The sequence below is a fragment of the Pinus tabuliformis genome, chromosome 8, assembly GCF_031772625.1.
Source record: "Pinus tabuliformis cultivar Carrire ecotype Pingquan chromosome 8, CPIR1, whole genome shotgun sequence".
Taxonomy (NCBI): Eukaryota; Viridiplantae; Streptophyta; class Pinopsida; order Pinales; family Pinaceae; genus Pinus; species Pinus tabuliformis.
Genome location: NC_142294.1, coordinates 662,422,639 through 662,438,024, shown reverse-complemented (window position 1 = coordinate 662,438,024; position 15,386 = coordinate 662,422,639).

Here is a 15,386-nt window from a genome sequence, read left to right as displayed (position 1 = left end):
ATGGAAAAATATATATTTTATTATTTTTCGAAGTTGGCGAAGTAATATTTAAATTGCATTTTATAGACACGGGCATTCATGTAAGGTTTTTTTCAATTGTTTAAATAAATTGAAAAATAAAAAATACCATTTTGAGGAGGACTCATAAACGAAGATAGTGGTATTTTTTAAATTTCTTTCATTGTGTATAATTTTATGATATTAATTTTTATTCAACCTCTTTAAAACAATTCAAAAAATAATTCAAACATTATGTATAAAATAAATTAGATGAAAAATATCACATGAATTTGAAAATGCCAAACTCATATGCCAAGGATTCCTTCATGAATCCAACGTGATCAACTCCTCCACCTAAAGAAAAATATAGCACTAAGTCCGCTAGTGTACAAAATGGTGTTGCATGAAATTTTGCAGAAAGGGTGTTGAAATTGTGGATTTTAGGACTTAAGAGGCTCGATCAAGCCCTTAAAGTGATTGGTCAAGAACTTAAATTTGAAATTCAAATAACTTGAATGAGGATTTCATAAAACATCAATCGAGATATATACATGGTTAACAAGGGCTCGATTGAAATTTGAATAATCTAAAATTAAGCTTTTACCTCATTTTAAAATTTTAAATCTTATTAGAATTTTTGTTATCATGTCATGTAGAAACCTTATTAAATTTAATATTAATACTAAAAAATTATTATTATTGCTATTATTAAATTAAAAATGAATTAGTATTAATATGAAAAATTTAATACTAATATATCTTAATGTTAATAGTAAATTTATTAATTTAGGATTCATATAATATTATTCTTTAATATAATATAAAATTTCTTATATTATAATATATACTAGCACAACCACATTAATAAATGTCGTTGATGTATGTCATAAGCGTCAACAAAAGAGTCATTAACAAAAAAAGAGTCATACAAGAAGACTCAATATGTTAATTTTATTTAACCTATTTTTTTTATAAAATCTAACATCCTAAATCTACCTTTAAATAGTTTCAATTGGAAGACATGAAGCGCTCTATGTATCTTTGATGGAGGTAACTGGAACATTAATATTTTGGAAAGTTTTAGATAATATTTCCATGGAAAATTATCATTTTTCCTCCAAGTGAATGTACAACACACATTTTAAATCTTGCATTTTAAATAAGTATTATACAAAAAATTAAGTTGTACGAAAAAAAAATTAAAAAAAAAATAATATATATATATATATATATATATATATATATATATATATATATATATATATATTATTTAAACATGATATTTTAATTGTCAAAGTATTTTAATATTTTTGAAATATATAGGACAGAGAGTGGAAGAGAAGGGTAAGAGAGAGGGGGGCACAAAGGTGGAGGGAGTAGCTCGAGAGATGGAGTTGGAGGAAAATATAGGGAAGGAAGAAGTTTAAGATATCTAGAGAGAAATTGTGGAGAGAGAGAGAGGGAGTGACTGCAAGCAGTATAAGAAAAAAGGACATTGGTGAGGGTCATGCCTGTGATAGACCTTTAAGGTCTATCACCAATGTCACATATGGTGAGGGTCTTTAAAAAAGCATTGTTGTAAGTGTATATAGTGATGGTCCTTTAAGGTTTGTCACCAAAGCCATTTTCCATGACACTTTTGGTGAGGCTCGTTAAAGGCCTGTCACTAATTCTCTCTTTGGTGACAATTTTGGTGAGGGTTGTTAAAGGCCCATCAGTAATTCTCTCTTTGGTGACACTTCTAGTGACGATCTTTTATTGACCATCACCAATGATATTTTTGGTTACTTTTCGTGATGGTCAATAAATGTTTTTCATCATTGATCATTCCAATGAGTTTTTTATGACACTTCATGCCTGTGACGGACCCTTAAGGTTCGTAACCAATGTCGCATATGGTGAAGGTCTTTAGAAAATCGTTGTTGTAAGTGTATATAGTGATGGTCCTTTAAGGTTTGTCACCAAAGCCATTTTCAATGACACCTTCAGTGAGGGCCATTAAAGGCCCGTCACTAATTCTCTCTTTGGTGACACTTTTGGTGAGGGTCGTTAAAGGCCCATCACTAATTCTCTCTTTGGTGACACTTCTAGTGACGATCTTTTATTGACCCTCACCAATGCTCTTTTTGGTTACTTTTGGTGACGGTCAAAAAATGTTTGTCATCATTGATCATTCCAATGAGTTTTTGATGACCCTATGTACTTGTTACTATATTTTTGGTCAAAAGATAATGATTTAATACCATTGTTGTGGAGTTTTTTTCATTATGTGTCCAAGGTCATAGTGGTTATAATAGTCAGTCAATTTGTTAAGAAGTAATTAGTGTTTATCATTTCCCTCAAGTCATAAGAATATATTTTTCCTACAAGCCAACACATAATTCATCTCTATTAGGTTTATTATCTAGCAAATTTCCTTTAAATAAATTTCCACTAGTGTGTGTAGGAACTATATTATTTAATACATAATCAAGCTCTGTCAATTCTATTAATTAGAGATACCTAGTACTTCTCAACACTCATGGCACACCTTAACATACTTTGGAATAGTACACTAACATTCCTTGGCACCTCACATGTCTTGGAACATCTTTGTACCTACAACATCTTGCCATGAGTAGGATGCCCAAGCACATGTTGGCATGCCCTAGAATAGCATAGCACTCCCCTATCATGTGTTTGCATGCCCTGTAGTCCATAGCATGCCCCGGAACACCTTGGCATAATATTGCATTGAAAAACATTAGAACTTTGCACACATTGACACTTGGCATGTATTGAAACATATTATTAGTGTGCCTAGCATGCCCCTTTTGAAAAAGATAAAGTCTTGAATTATTAACCCTCTTATGTGTTCATTTCCTTGCATTTTAGCTTGGTTATTATTTTTGTTTCCTTGAAACTCCTTGACGCATATTTCCATACTCTGGCACCCTACACATCCTAACATGTCTTAGCACTTAGCATGCCTTGGCACTATTTGGCACATGTTAGCACACCCTGGAACTACCTATCACACTCTAGCACTTCTTGACATTCCATGGTATTCCTTGGTATGCCTTACCCGTGCTTAGCATACCTTTTCACTCCCTCCTTGGCATGATAGCTAGTGCTCATTGACACTCCCCGACACACCCTCATATTCATTCACTTCCATGCATTTTGACCTAGTGCTCCCTTATGTTGTCCTAGCACTCCCTAACACTCCTCAGTATGCATTAGCACTATCTAGCACACCTTAGCACTCTTTAGTATGCTCTGCCACTTCATAGAATGCATCACACTCCCTGACGCACATTGGCACTTGGCACGTGTTGGCACTTGGCAAGTCTTAGCATGTTTGGCATGTGTTGAAATGACTTTTGTATGCTTTGGCATGGTTTAATATCAATGTTATTTAAGATCAATTATTGGAAACTAGATGAGAAGAAATAGAGAAATATTTGGCACTTAGAATGCATTGACACATGGCACTTGGCACCTATTGGCACCTAGTGTTGGTTCCAATACCCATTTTGCACACCCTGGCACCCGACACATATTGGACGCATGTTGCCTTGACACTCTAGCATGACTTAGCGCTGCCTATCATACCATGTCACTCCCTCCTTAACACACCTGGAACTCACTAACATTCCTGGTCACACACTCTTATTCATTCATTTCCATGCATTTTTACCTAGTGTTCCCTTGTGTTTCCCTAGTACTCCCTAACACTCCTTAGCATGCATTAGCAAACCTTAGCACTTGACACATCTTGGTATGCTCACCTAGAATTCTAGCATGCCTTAGAACTATCTATAATACCTTGTCACTCTCTCCTAAGCACACCTAGAACTCACTAACACTTCATTTCCATGCATTTGAAACTGGTGCTCCCTTGTGTTTCCCTAGCACTTCGTCCTCACACTCCCTGGCACACATTCACACCACACCCTAGATCCTGACACATCTTGGCATGCCTATAATACCTTGGAACCATATAACATGTGCTAGTACTTCCTGACATTCCCTGACACACCTTCGTACTCCCTAACTTGCATTCCCTCATAGATAGCCTTACTTTTTTGTGACTTGGGAACCCAACCAAGTCATTGGAAAAACAAATGTTATGCCCAACCCAAAGTCTCCCTTTGTCTCAAACTACTTTGTCCAACCCCTTATTATAACCATATGATTTCCTCCTACAAGTATTATTCTGACCTTCTCCTAACACACTTTATCCTTGACACATTTGGAATCAATTGACACTCCTTGCCACACACTCTTATTCATCCATTTCCATGCATTTTCACCTATTTCTCCCTTCTGATTTTTTGGCACTCCCTAACACTCCTCAAAATGCATTGAAACTATCTGGCATGTGTTTGCATGCCTTTTCATTCCTTGGCACACCCCAACACCCCTTAATTATCATGCCCTCACAACTACCCTTACTTTTTTTGGGACTTGGGAATGTTGATTTGGGGTAGCATCAGATGTTCTCTAGCTACAAATATTGGTGGAGAGGCTAAGGAACATGAGATATCCAATACCCAGAAAGGGTTTGGGAAGATTCTAAACAGTTTGGGAGATATTAAAATAATTAATATTTTTAATGGAGTCCCTAACTCTAAACATAGGGAAAATAAAATATTTATGTGTATTAATATAAAATTATGTTAGAATGGTCCAAAAGACATGGATCAAGCCAAATCTAATCTTAACCATTGATTAGGGACTTAATATTTGTTGTTGATTTTTCAAAGAGAAAAGTATAAGAGGAGGCTTGAGGGTCACTTGGAGAACACACCAAGAGATCAAGATTTTGACTTTTTGGGGTTAGGTTTGCTGAGAAAGTTGAGAGAGTGATCAGAGTTGTAGCTAAGGGGCAATGAATATAGAAGTAGAGAGGCAGAGATAACATTGGGAGGATCAGCGCAGTAGCCAGACAGAGGGACACAGTGGCAGCCAAGGCTCATGCAAAGGTAGCCAGTAGCTGCATAGTGCCTCAGAGGGCTAGCGTGGGTGACGCAGAGGGCCAGAGAACTGATGCAGTGCCTCCTGAGGCTGACATAAGCTAAGATAGAGTGACATTGGGCTAACACTGGGCCATAAAGAGGCTGACATAGTCCCTAGAGGCTGACGCTAGGGGTTCGTGGGGCAGATTGAAGCTGTGGAGCTGTCGGAGTCTTTATTGTTAGCCTCACTCTCACATTAAAAACAATTCTAAGTCCAAATAATTAAATTAATTAAAATCATGAAATTTAGGATTTAATCCTACCTTTTTAGATTGAGTTTGTTCCTCATGGTTAGGAGTCATTTTAGGCTTAGTTGGTTGAGAGATTCTATCCAACTAGTTAGGCTCCTAGATTAGTGTGTTGTTGAGATATTTTCTCAACCATAGTGTCTCAATATAATACGTCTATCTTGGACACTATGGTTGAGAAAATATCTCAACAACACACTAATCTAGGAGCCTAACTAGTTGGAGAGAATCTCTCCACCAACTAAGCCTAAACTGACTCCTAACCATGAGGAACAAACTCAATCTAGAAAGGTAGGATTAAATCGTAACTTTCATGATTTTAATTAATTTAATTATTTGGACTTAGAATTGTTTTTAATGTGAGAGTGAGGCTAACATACCCCCCCCCCCCAATGATAAGTCCAAATTAAGAACGAGGAACCATCTTCCAAGTTCTCATGCTGAAATTGTTGATCCTCAAAAAACATTTGCCTAAAAAACCACCAAAGCTGGATGCTAAAGAAACTACAATATGAAGAGATCAGGAGTCAACTAGATGTCTGACTCATCTCTGAATGTTTCTTAACAACTCCATCACATGCCAAGCTGCAAAAGGATCCAATTTTCCTTTGCTTCAAATCAACATCTTGTTTCCACTGAAAAATTTTGATGAATGCCTACTGGCGTATTTGTTTGTCCACTAACAAAAGTTGATGAATACCCATTGGCGAACCTGTTGATGATGATCACCCACTGGCTGATGATGTTGAAAAACAACTCATTGTTGATTTTGTTGTGTTCAAAAATTGCTCACTGTTGACTTTGCTGTCGATCACCCACTGGCGAATTTGTTGATGCTCACTCACTGATGAAATGCCCACTGGTTGCTTCATTGATGTTGTCGAGACTTGCAGTCTAACAACCACTATCAATTTCATTGAAAATTTCCCCCCTTTTTCAACTGAAAGGAGAGATAATCTTTCACTTGATTTCTAAATTCTGAACTCCCCACTTTAGGTGTAGGAGTGTTTCACTGGTGCTCCCCCATTCAACTGCACGAGAGTACCATCTTCAGTTTTATTATTGGTTGCAATATGTGTGAGTGAATTCGATTGTAAAACTTATACAATCTTCTGACAGTGGATTACCATTCCCAGGGATCAATCCATGAATAATCGATTGATCTAAAATGAGGGTTTGAACAACTTGTCATGCTTACAAGAACCTCCCACTCCAAAACTTAAACAAACATGATCTAGCTTATGTTGAAAATTGCGAAATTATGTACTTGAAATAGGTGTATGTGTTTTTTTGTTTTCATCTATTTAATTTATTTAACTTGATTTGTTTCTTTTGATATTAAACACATATTTCAGACATATTATGCAGCAAATAAACATCACACATAACAAAAAATTTAATAAGGAGTTCACCTCGATCTCGTGGGCTACGTCTCCATGAGCTCTTGTCAACTTGACTTGGCTCTTTGGGATTATGGCTTGAATTATTTTACAAGTTCCACACTCAGCTCCAGAGGTTACTGAACTAAACCAATGGTCTTAGAAAACCATCTACATTCCTGTCATGGCTGTCCTCATTGTGCAAGCAGATCTAGGCTTCCTTGGACTTGATTCCTTCAGCAGGTGCACTAAGCTTCCCTGAGCATCTTAATGGCACAAACTCCTTCAAAATTCTTCAAATGTCTCTAAAACCTCTACTATTATCTCCAACACATATCTGAAATGAGAAAATGACTATTCATTTGCTCAAAACGAGCACTGCATCCCCGATCTAGGCCTTCCTCCACAGATGACACTCAGCTGCCTGAAAAATTCCCTTGAGCATCTCGGCCTTTATAAGTCTCCAGATGCTTCTAAAAAACCTTGATTGGATTCAGAAGGTTTATTACAGTCAGGAACAACTATTTTTTTGCTGAGAATGGATACTGGTAGCTCCTACAACAGCCTCCAACCCCTGGTGGCCCTGAGCTCCAAAATCTCTCTGGATGAAAATCTCCTTGAAGATGGATTCTTTAGCTTCTCTACACTATTCCAATGGATTCAGAAGACCCAAATTAGCCTAGATAGCCTCTTGTTTCACTCTTGTAGGTCGAAAATTACCTCTTGAGTTCATTAATCAGTCTCTCCTAGAATTACTCCACAAAATCTGGCAAACTACAATTATCTAGAGGTAAATTTGGCAAATGGCGCTAAATTTGGAGTTCTGCCAGGCTTGACCACTAGGCTAACTGTAACCGTTGGCGGAGTCTGCGTGCATGTGACCACGTGGATCAGCGGTGGTTAAGGTCGGCAATTATGTTATTGCACTGACAGTGGTTAGCAGAACCGTTGGAGTAGACTGCGACATGTGAACTTTCAGGACTATTGGCAGGTAACCGCTGGCGGTCTACCCCCAAACAACAAAATCTAACCATTCAAATATTACCCATGCTCCTGTATAGTTAAGAAACAAAGCATAGCGGAGTTGGTTAAGTCGCCTGGCTTTCCCACGGGAGGTCATGGGTTCAAACCCGCTCGACCTCATAGAAAAATTTTGACATGCCAATTTAGGGCCACGTGGTGGCCTCCAAGCTTTCCACGTGTCAGACTCTAATTGGTCCAACCAAATAGAATATTCCAGTGAATATTTTGGAGAATATTCTAGGTAATATTCCTCGAAATATTCTCTTTTTAATATTTCCAAAAATCAAATTATTCTTGAAAATTACAGTTTACTGAACCTTTTCAAAATGCGATAACTCCTCCATATGGTGTCAGTTTTTTAAATTGTTCACGGCACCAGAATCAGGAAGATGAGATCTATCTCGTCGTTCAGGTTCGATACTCTTTTGAACACTTTGAAATTTGAGCTATCATTGAAGTCTTGGATCAATATCTGATCACTCCTCCCCATTGGGAATCTTTTGGACCCCAAAATACTGATATACTGATCTGAATAGTAGATGAGAGTACAACACCCTCTTCTTTCAGCCTCCATACACTTGCTCTGCATAGCTAGTGCCTTTCAACAAAAACTCAAAGGTAGTCGACACTTCCCTTCCTAGATGTGCTTGTCCTCTTGTCAAGAACTATCTTCCTTGAACTCATTCAAAATTTACAGAAGTTAGTTGAACATCGCTTCCAAGCCACTTCCATGAAAAAGTCACAAATGTAACCATGGCAACTTTTGCTGCTGCAAATCTTCTTCTGTAGACGATGTCGAAAGAAGAAAAAAACTTGATGAAATAAATTCTTGTTTCAACAAAAGAAACAACTTTCACATCATGTGAATCATCATCATGTCTTTACATATCATTTACAAATGATCAACTATATCAAAAGTTGACAAAAATCATGCCTTTCAAACATTTGACCCTTCAAGTCAAGCATGTACAAAAATAATTTAAACGATGCTTTTACAAAGATGAAACACTTCATCATTATCTCCCTTTTACAATCTTGGAGATCAAATCAACTTTTCCCAGTCAATATTACATTACATGCATGTTTAAAAACAAAGTAATCAACCCTTCAAGTTAATCACACATACATGTTCAAAATACTAGGAAATCATCATCCATGTGCTCATGCATATCATTCTCATGCATGCATTTCATCCTTCAACTTTCTCTTAAGTACAATCATAAGTACAAGATCCTCAATCACATGTACATGTACTTTCAAAGCTGAAATGAATATAACTTTCGCTGCAATAAAGCAAGTCTCAAACTTTTACATCCTGCAACTTGCATTCCCTTAGCAAAGAAATGCATTTAATCAAAAGACATGCAACTTTAATTGGATAAGAACTCTAACCATTTCTTACCAATCCACATCAAAGGCGCTTCCTTTAACTGCACATTAACATCAACATGTGGATCATCCTGACACATATCAATGATGGAAAATTCCTTTCCATTCTTGCCATACTCTTTCTCCACTTTCTTCAACTTTCATTGAATCATTGTTGGATTCATAGTCCAACACCTTTCAGCAGTATGTCCTTTCTTATGGCAATAACTACAACACATGTGCATCTTCTTGACAGCATGATTTGCATTGTTCAATGGACCTTTTTCTTCTTGCCTTATTTCCTTCAAAAGTTTCTTGTATGTGGCCATTCTTTTCCAACCTCTAGAAACACTATGGTTAACCAAACCACAAAAAGAACATGCAATTCTTTTCCAATGCTTATGTAGAAATTTACCATGATTTACATTACCAAAAGAAGTGTGATGGAAATCGTATTTATACCTTTCTCTTTCACCTTCATTACCTCCATGAGGAGGTGAATAAAATGAAGAAGCAACTCCCTTTGGAACACCATCAATCCCTTCAATGGTTTTAGAGCTTTCACAAATCTCTTGTTCAAGTGCATGCTTATGAACATCTTCTTCCTGCAAAGTATGTTTCAAACTATTGCATTCCCCATGAATACAATATTTACAACCTTGAGGTAGAGAACCTAAAATGAAACTTCTTCTAGGAACTGTTTCAATTGCCTTCATGGTTGCTTTGGAACTTTCTCCATAAGATTTTCTATATCCAAGACCCAAATACTTAGGCCTTTCCTCAACCATTATTGGCTCAAAAATACCCTGTGCATGTTCGCCCAATCCTTTTCCTTCATATCCCATTTTGAACATCAATTTGGACCCTATTCCTCTGGTATGTTTCTCAAAAGAACCAACATAAACATTCTAAGAAGAATTTCAAGATAAACTAGAATTGTTTATCTCTTCTTCAAGATGATACTTGGCTAAGGCTTCTTTGGCAACAAGGAGTTGTGTCTCCAACTCATGCATCCTTTCCAGATTCATATTTGCAATATGAAGTTGGCTTTCCATTTCCCGCAATTGGTCAGAAAGCAATTGTTTCTCTTCCCTCATGGAATTCAACTGCTCTCGAAATCTGGTGTTCTTCTTTTCATCCTCATACATTTATCTCACCATATCCATCATGATGAACAAGTATCGCTTCTTGTCTTCATCAAAGAATCTTGTGAAAGAGGAGGATTTGGAGAACTCACTTGTAGAATTTTTCATTATAAAAATGAACAAAAGAACTTCAACAAAATTCACAAATCTTTCAAATAACTAATGACAAACTTCTGAAATAAATGTCAGTATAATCAAATTATTATTCTAGCTTCCTTTTGTAAACAAACCCTCTTATGCTTCAAGGGTTGCCTTGAGGTCCTTGGGGTAAATAGAATGCCTTCAGCCCTTCTTCATTCTTGTCCTCTCCTAGACTTAGATAACAATAGATTTCCCTTCACCTTTGCAAACTCAAACAATAGTGAGTTTACAAATAATCAAACAGTGAAATCCTTTGTACTATTTAAACACCTTTCAAGTCAAACAAGCAAATAGATTGCTCTATCAATCAAGCATCTTTCTTTGATACCACTTGATCTGAAATGAGGGTTTGAACGACTTGTCATGCTTACAAGAACCTCCCACTCCAAAGATTAAACAAACATGATCTAGCTTATGTTGACAATTGCAGAATTATGTACTTGAAATAGGTATATGTGTTTGCTTGTTTTCATCTGTTTAAGTGCTTTAACTTGATTTGTTTCTTCTGATATTAAACATGTATATCAAACATATAATGCAGCAAATAAACATCACACATAACAACAAATTTAATAAGGATTTCACCCCGCTCTCGTGGGCTACGTCTCCGTGAGCTCTTGTCAACTTGACTTGGTTCTTTGGGATTATGGCTTGAATTCTTTTAAAAGTTACACACTCAACTCTAGAGGTTACTGAACTGAACCAATGGTCTTAGAAAACCATCTACATCCCTGTCATGGTTGCCCTCATTGTGCAAGTAGATATAGGCTCCCTTGGACTTGATTCCTTCAGCAGGTGCACTGAGCTTCCCTGAGCTTCTTCATGGCACAAACTCTTTTAGAATGCTTCAAATGTCTCTAAAAAATCTACTCCTATCTCCAGTACATATCTGACATCAACAAATGACTATTCATTTGCTCAAAATGAGCACTGCATCCCCGATCTAGGCCTTCCTCCACGGATGGCACTGAGCCACCTGAAACTTCCCTTTAGCATCATGGCCATTAGAAGTCTCCAAGTTCTTATGAAAACACCTTCAATGGATTCAAAAGGTTCATTACAGTCAGGATTGACTGTTTGTTTGCTGATAATGGATATTGGTAGCTCCTACAACAGCCTCCAACCCCTGGTAGCCCTAACCTCCAAAATCTCCCTAGACAAAAATCTCCTTAAAGATGGATTCTTCAGCTTCTCTAAACTGTTCCAATGGCTTCAGAAGGCCCAAATTAGCCTATCTAGCCTCTTTTTTTCACTCTTTTAGGTCGAAAATTGCCTCTTGAGTTCATTAATCAGTCTCTCCTAGAATTACTCCACCAAATCTGGCAAACTACAGCTAACTGCAGTTATTTGGAGCTAAATTTGGAGTTTTTCCATGCTTGAATGTCGAGCTGATCATAACCGTTGGCAGAGTCTGCACGCATGTGACAACATGGAGTGGCGGTGGTTAAGGTCAGCGATTATGTTAACGCGTTGACGGTGGTTAGCGGAACCACTGAAGTAGACCGTGGCATGTGAACTGTCGGGACCATTGGCGGGTAACCGCTAGCAGTCCACCCCCAAACAACAAACTCTAACCATTCAAATGTTACTCACGCTCCTGTATAGCTAAGAAACAAAGCATAGAAGAGTTGGTTAAGTCACCTGGCTTGCCCACGGGAGGTCATGAGTTCGATCCTGCTCGACCTCATAGAAAATTTTTGACATGCCAATGCAGGGCCACGTGGTGGCCTCCGAGCTTGCCATGTGTTGGCCTCTGATTAGTCCAACCAAACATAATATTCCAACAAATATTTTGGAGAATATTTCATGGAATATTCCCTGAAATATTCTTTTTTTTAGTATTTCCAAAAATCAAATTATTCTTGAAAATTACAGTTGGCTGAACTTTTTCAAAATGCGATAACTCCTCCATATTGTGTCGATTTTTTGAACCATTCACAATGCCAAAATCAGGAAGATGAGATCTATCCAGTCATTCAAGTTCAACACTCTTTCGAACACTTTGAAATTTGAGCTATCATTGAAGTCCTGGATCAATATCTGATCATCGATCTTCAATCTACTTGATTGTTGTTGTTTGCTGCATTGTGTTGATGAATGATTTGACTTGCCACAATGGTGACAAGGATGTAGATCAAAACATTGATCTTCCAGATGAACGGTTCTTTGACAATGAAGGCATTTTGATTTGACTGCAACTTCAGTTTGTGCACATGTCTATTTGTCTGCAACTTTCTCATGGTTTGTTGATGGTATTGGATCATGAAATCCTTCACTGATGAACTTGATCGGCTTAGAATAATTTGGGATATGCAAGTTTTTTTCATCTTTATCATATCCTGATCCTCGTTGGATTTTTTTACATTGGAGTTATTCCCATGGCTTGATGATTGGTTTGGAAGAAATTTGAACTGGATCAGGGACCACTGCGACACTTGACGTTGGTTGGATCAATGACTTGGAATCAACAGCGGTATCTGCATCTGTACGGATGAAAGACTTGGAAACATCACTCTTCTGTTGCAACTCATCTCTTTGAAGTTATGACTCCAGTTCTTAATCATTTCATGTGCATGTTGAAGATGCACTTGAATATTAGCAAGAGTTTTTTTTCTGATGTTCACCATGTCACCAGCTGATGATAAAATCAAATTGTTAAGAATTTGGGACAGTTGAATGTGTGTCTCCATGTTAGCTTGCTCACTTTGAATTCAGGCTCGCTTGTATTTTTGCTTACTATTGATGCTTTAAACACTTGCTAGAGTTTTATGCTTGGCTGCTTGAACTCTTGATTTCACGCTCACTTTATGACGATCGCTTTGCTTGAATGCTTCACTAACACTTTGTGAATGCCTCAATCAACTTCACACTGGCTCGTTTGTTGTAGATGTCATGTTGTGAACTTTCGCACTTCATTTTGACACGCTCGCCTACTTGGTTGTTTGAATGACATGCTCCCTTGATTTATTGCTTATTGCACTTGCATTAAACACTAGCTTGATTTGATGCTCACTTGAACTTGTTTGATTGATTATTGACACTTTGTGCTTTCTGGAATGTACTCACTGAATGTGTTGATTTTAAAAAAAAAAAGGAAGGGTGTTGAACACTGTCAAAAATGCACCCAAATGACAAATGCCAAGTTCAATCTTGATGACTCAATTGAAGACTTACTTGACTTAATGTATTCACCTTAACAATTCAAATTAGGGTGTTGGTTACAACCGAGAATGCACCCGTACAATTCAGTTAAAAAATGTTTCTCTACAAGTGATACAAAAAGTGTTGATGATGTTGATGTCGTCTTGGCTTGAAATGCTTGATTTTGTAGCGTCCTTAACTTGATTGCTTTGATTACATGATGTGAAATGTGTTTGCTGGGAAGATCATCTTATGAATTTGATGATGTGATGCTTTGTGCTTGTGTACTTAAGCTTGATTAAGAATTCTTATACTTAAGCTTGCTTATGTGCATGTAGTTCGCTAATTTGTTGTGTTCTACATATGTACCATATTAGAAAGATACCACATGAAGGTTAGTGTCAAAACTAGATACAAAACGAAAACAATATCAAGAATCATGCGCCATCACAAACATACACATGGTGTACCTAAGATCCCCTTATTCAATTTTGGGCAGATCTAGGACACAAGCACCACAAAAAAATATGTCTTTATTAAATAGTGAATTACATCAACCTTCACCTTCACAACATCGTGAATGAAATTTCTCAAGCACAAACTGTGAGAACTCCTTGAAGCAATCTGTCTTCAAAAATGAATTCTTTCAATAATGAACTTCCCTTTTTAAAAAAAATTGACATATCACTCTAGATTTACAACACCCTTATCGCTCCAAAATTACAAAAATAATTTCACCTTATCACTCCAAAAACAAAAAATTCACTTATGACTTCATTATTATAAGTGACACTTTCCATTATGTTTCCACTAAAGCCACACCCCTCACAATTTGTATAAAATTTATGCAAGTCACTTTAAAAAGCGTGTGAGATTAATAACTCAAGGTCTAAGAACAAGAATTCCATCAATGGTACAAAGCTTAGAGATGTAGTTCCGCGGAGACCTGAGGCTTAACAACAAAGGGCATCCTGACTTCTATTGTAGTCACCACCAAGACTCCAGTACATCGAAGAGGCGAGCCTTCATTACTAGACATCTTGCAGTCTTCAATGGCAGTTTCCATTATCAACACATCAGCGCGATCACACGAACTTCTATATTTTGTTGTGGGAAAACATAGGAACCATAACTTTCATCTTTCCTCAGAGAGAGTTTTACAGAGAATATAACCACGCAATCCAAGCAATGGTTGCAGGTTTGTTAGCATAAACAACTTTAAAGGTCAGAGACTCAGAGTCCTGCGATGGATTGAACACAGACTCCAAAATATTTGTGGGTCATTAAAATTGAAACTCTAAGAGTCCAAGGTGCCTTGCTTCCTTGCAAAAAGCACATCTTAAGCAACTACTCGAGTTGCAGGATTTACTGATCAATTCAAAGAATCACTCTAGAAAACCCTCGGCGTATCGAAAGAACTTGAAAAATCATTACACGCAGCTACTTTGAGCAGACCTTCGCTGGTACAGGCTGCTACTATTCTGTCCATCAGTAAATCTCCTCCAACGTAGATGTGCTTGCTCACAACAGGCACACCAAAGACACAAAACTCGAAGGATAGAAGAAATGACCAAGTATAAAATATCTCTAGTCTTTCATGCATGGTTACCTTAGCATAGCCTCAAACCATGATCTCTAGAACAATTTTCATTTCTGGAAGTTGCCAAGTTTCATAACCGCCATTGCTTCTTGTAATCATAATCCAATTTGAAATTCACACATGCACCTTTCTCTATATGAGTTGAAGAATGAACTCCTTTTGATGTAAACATTTTCCATATTAAAATTCATTCATGGATTCTTCAAATCCGTTTGAATTGATAAATGGATTTTATTCACAATTATTCTCCTTCAGTGCAGGTCCTCTCGGGCACGCTCATCAAGTCAAAGTCGAGTTGCTGCTTTGGGTTAAATGAACAGTAAAAGCATCTAGAAGCTCAT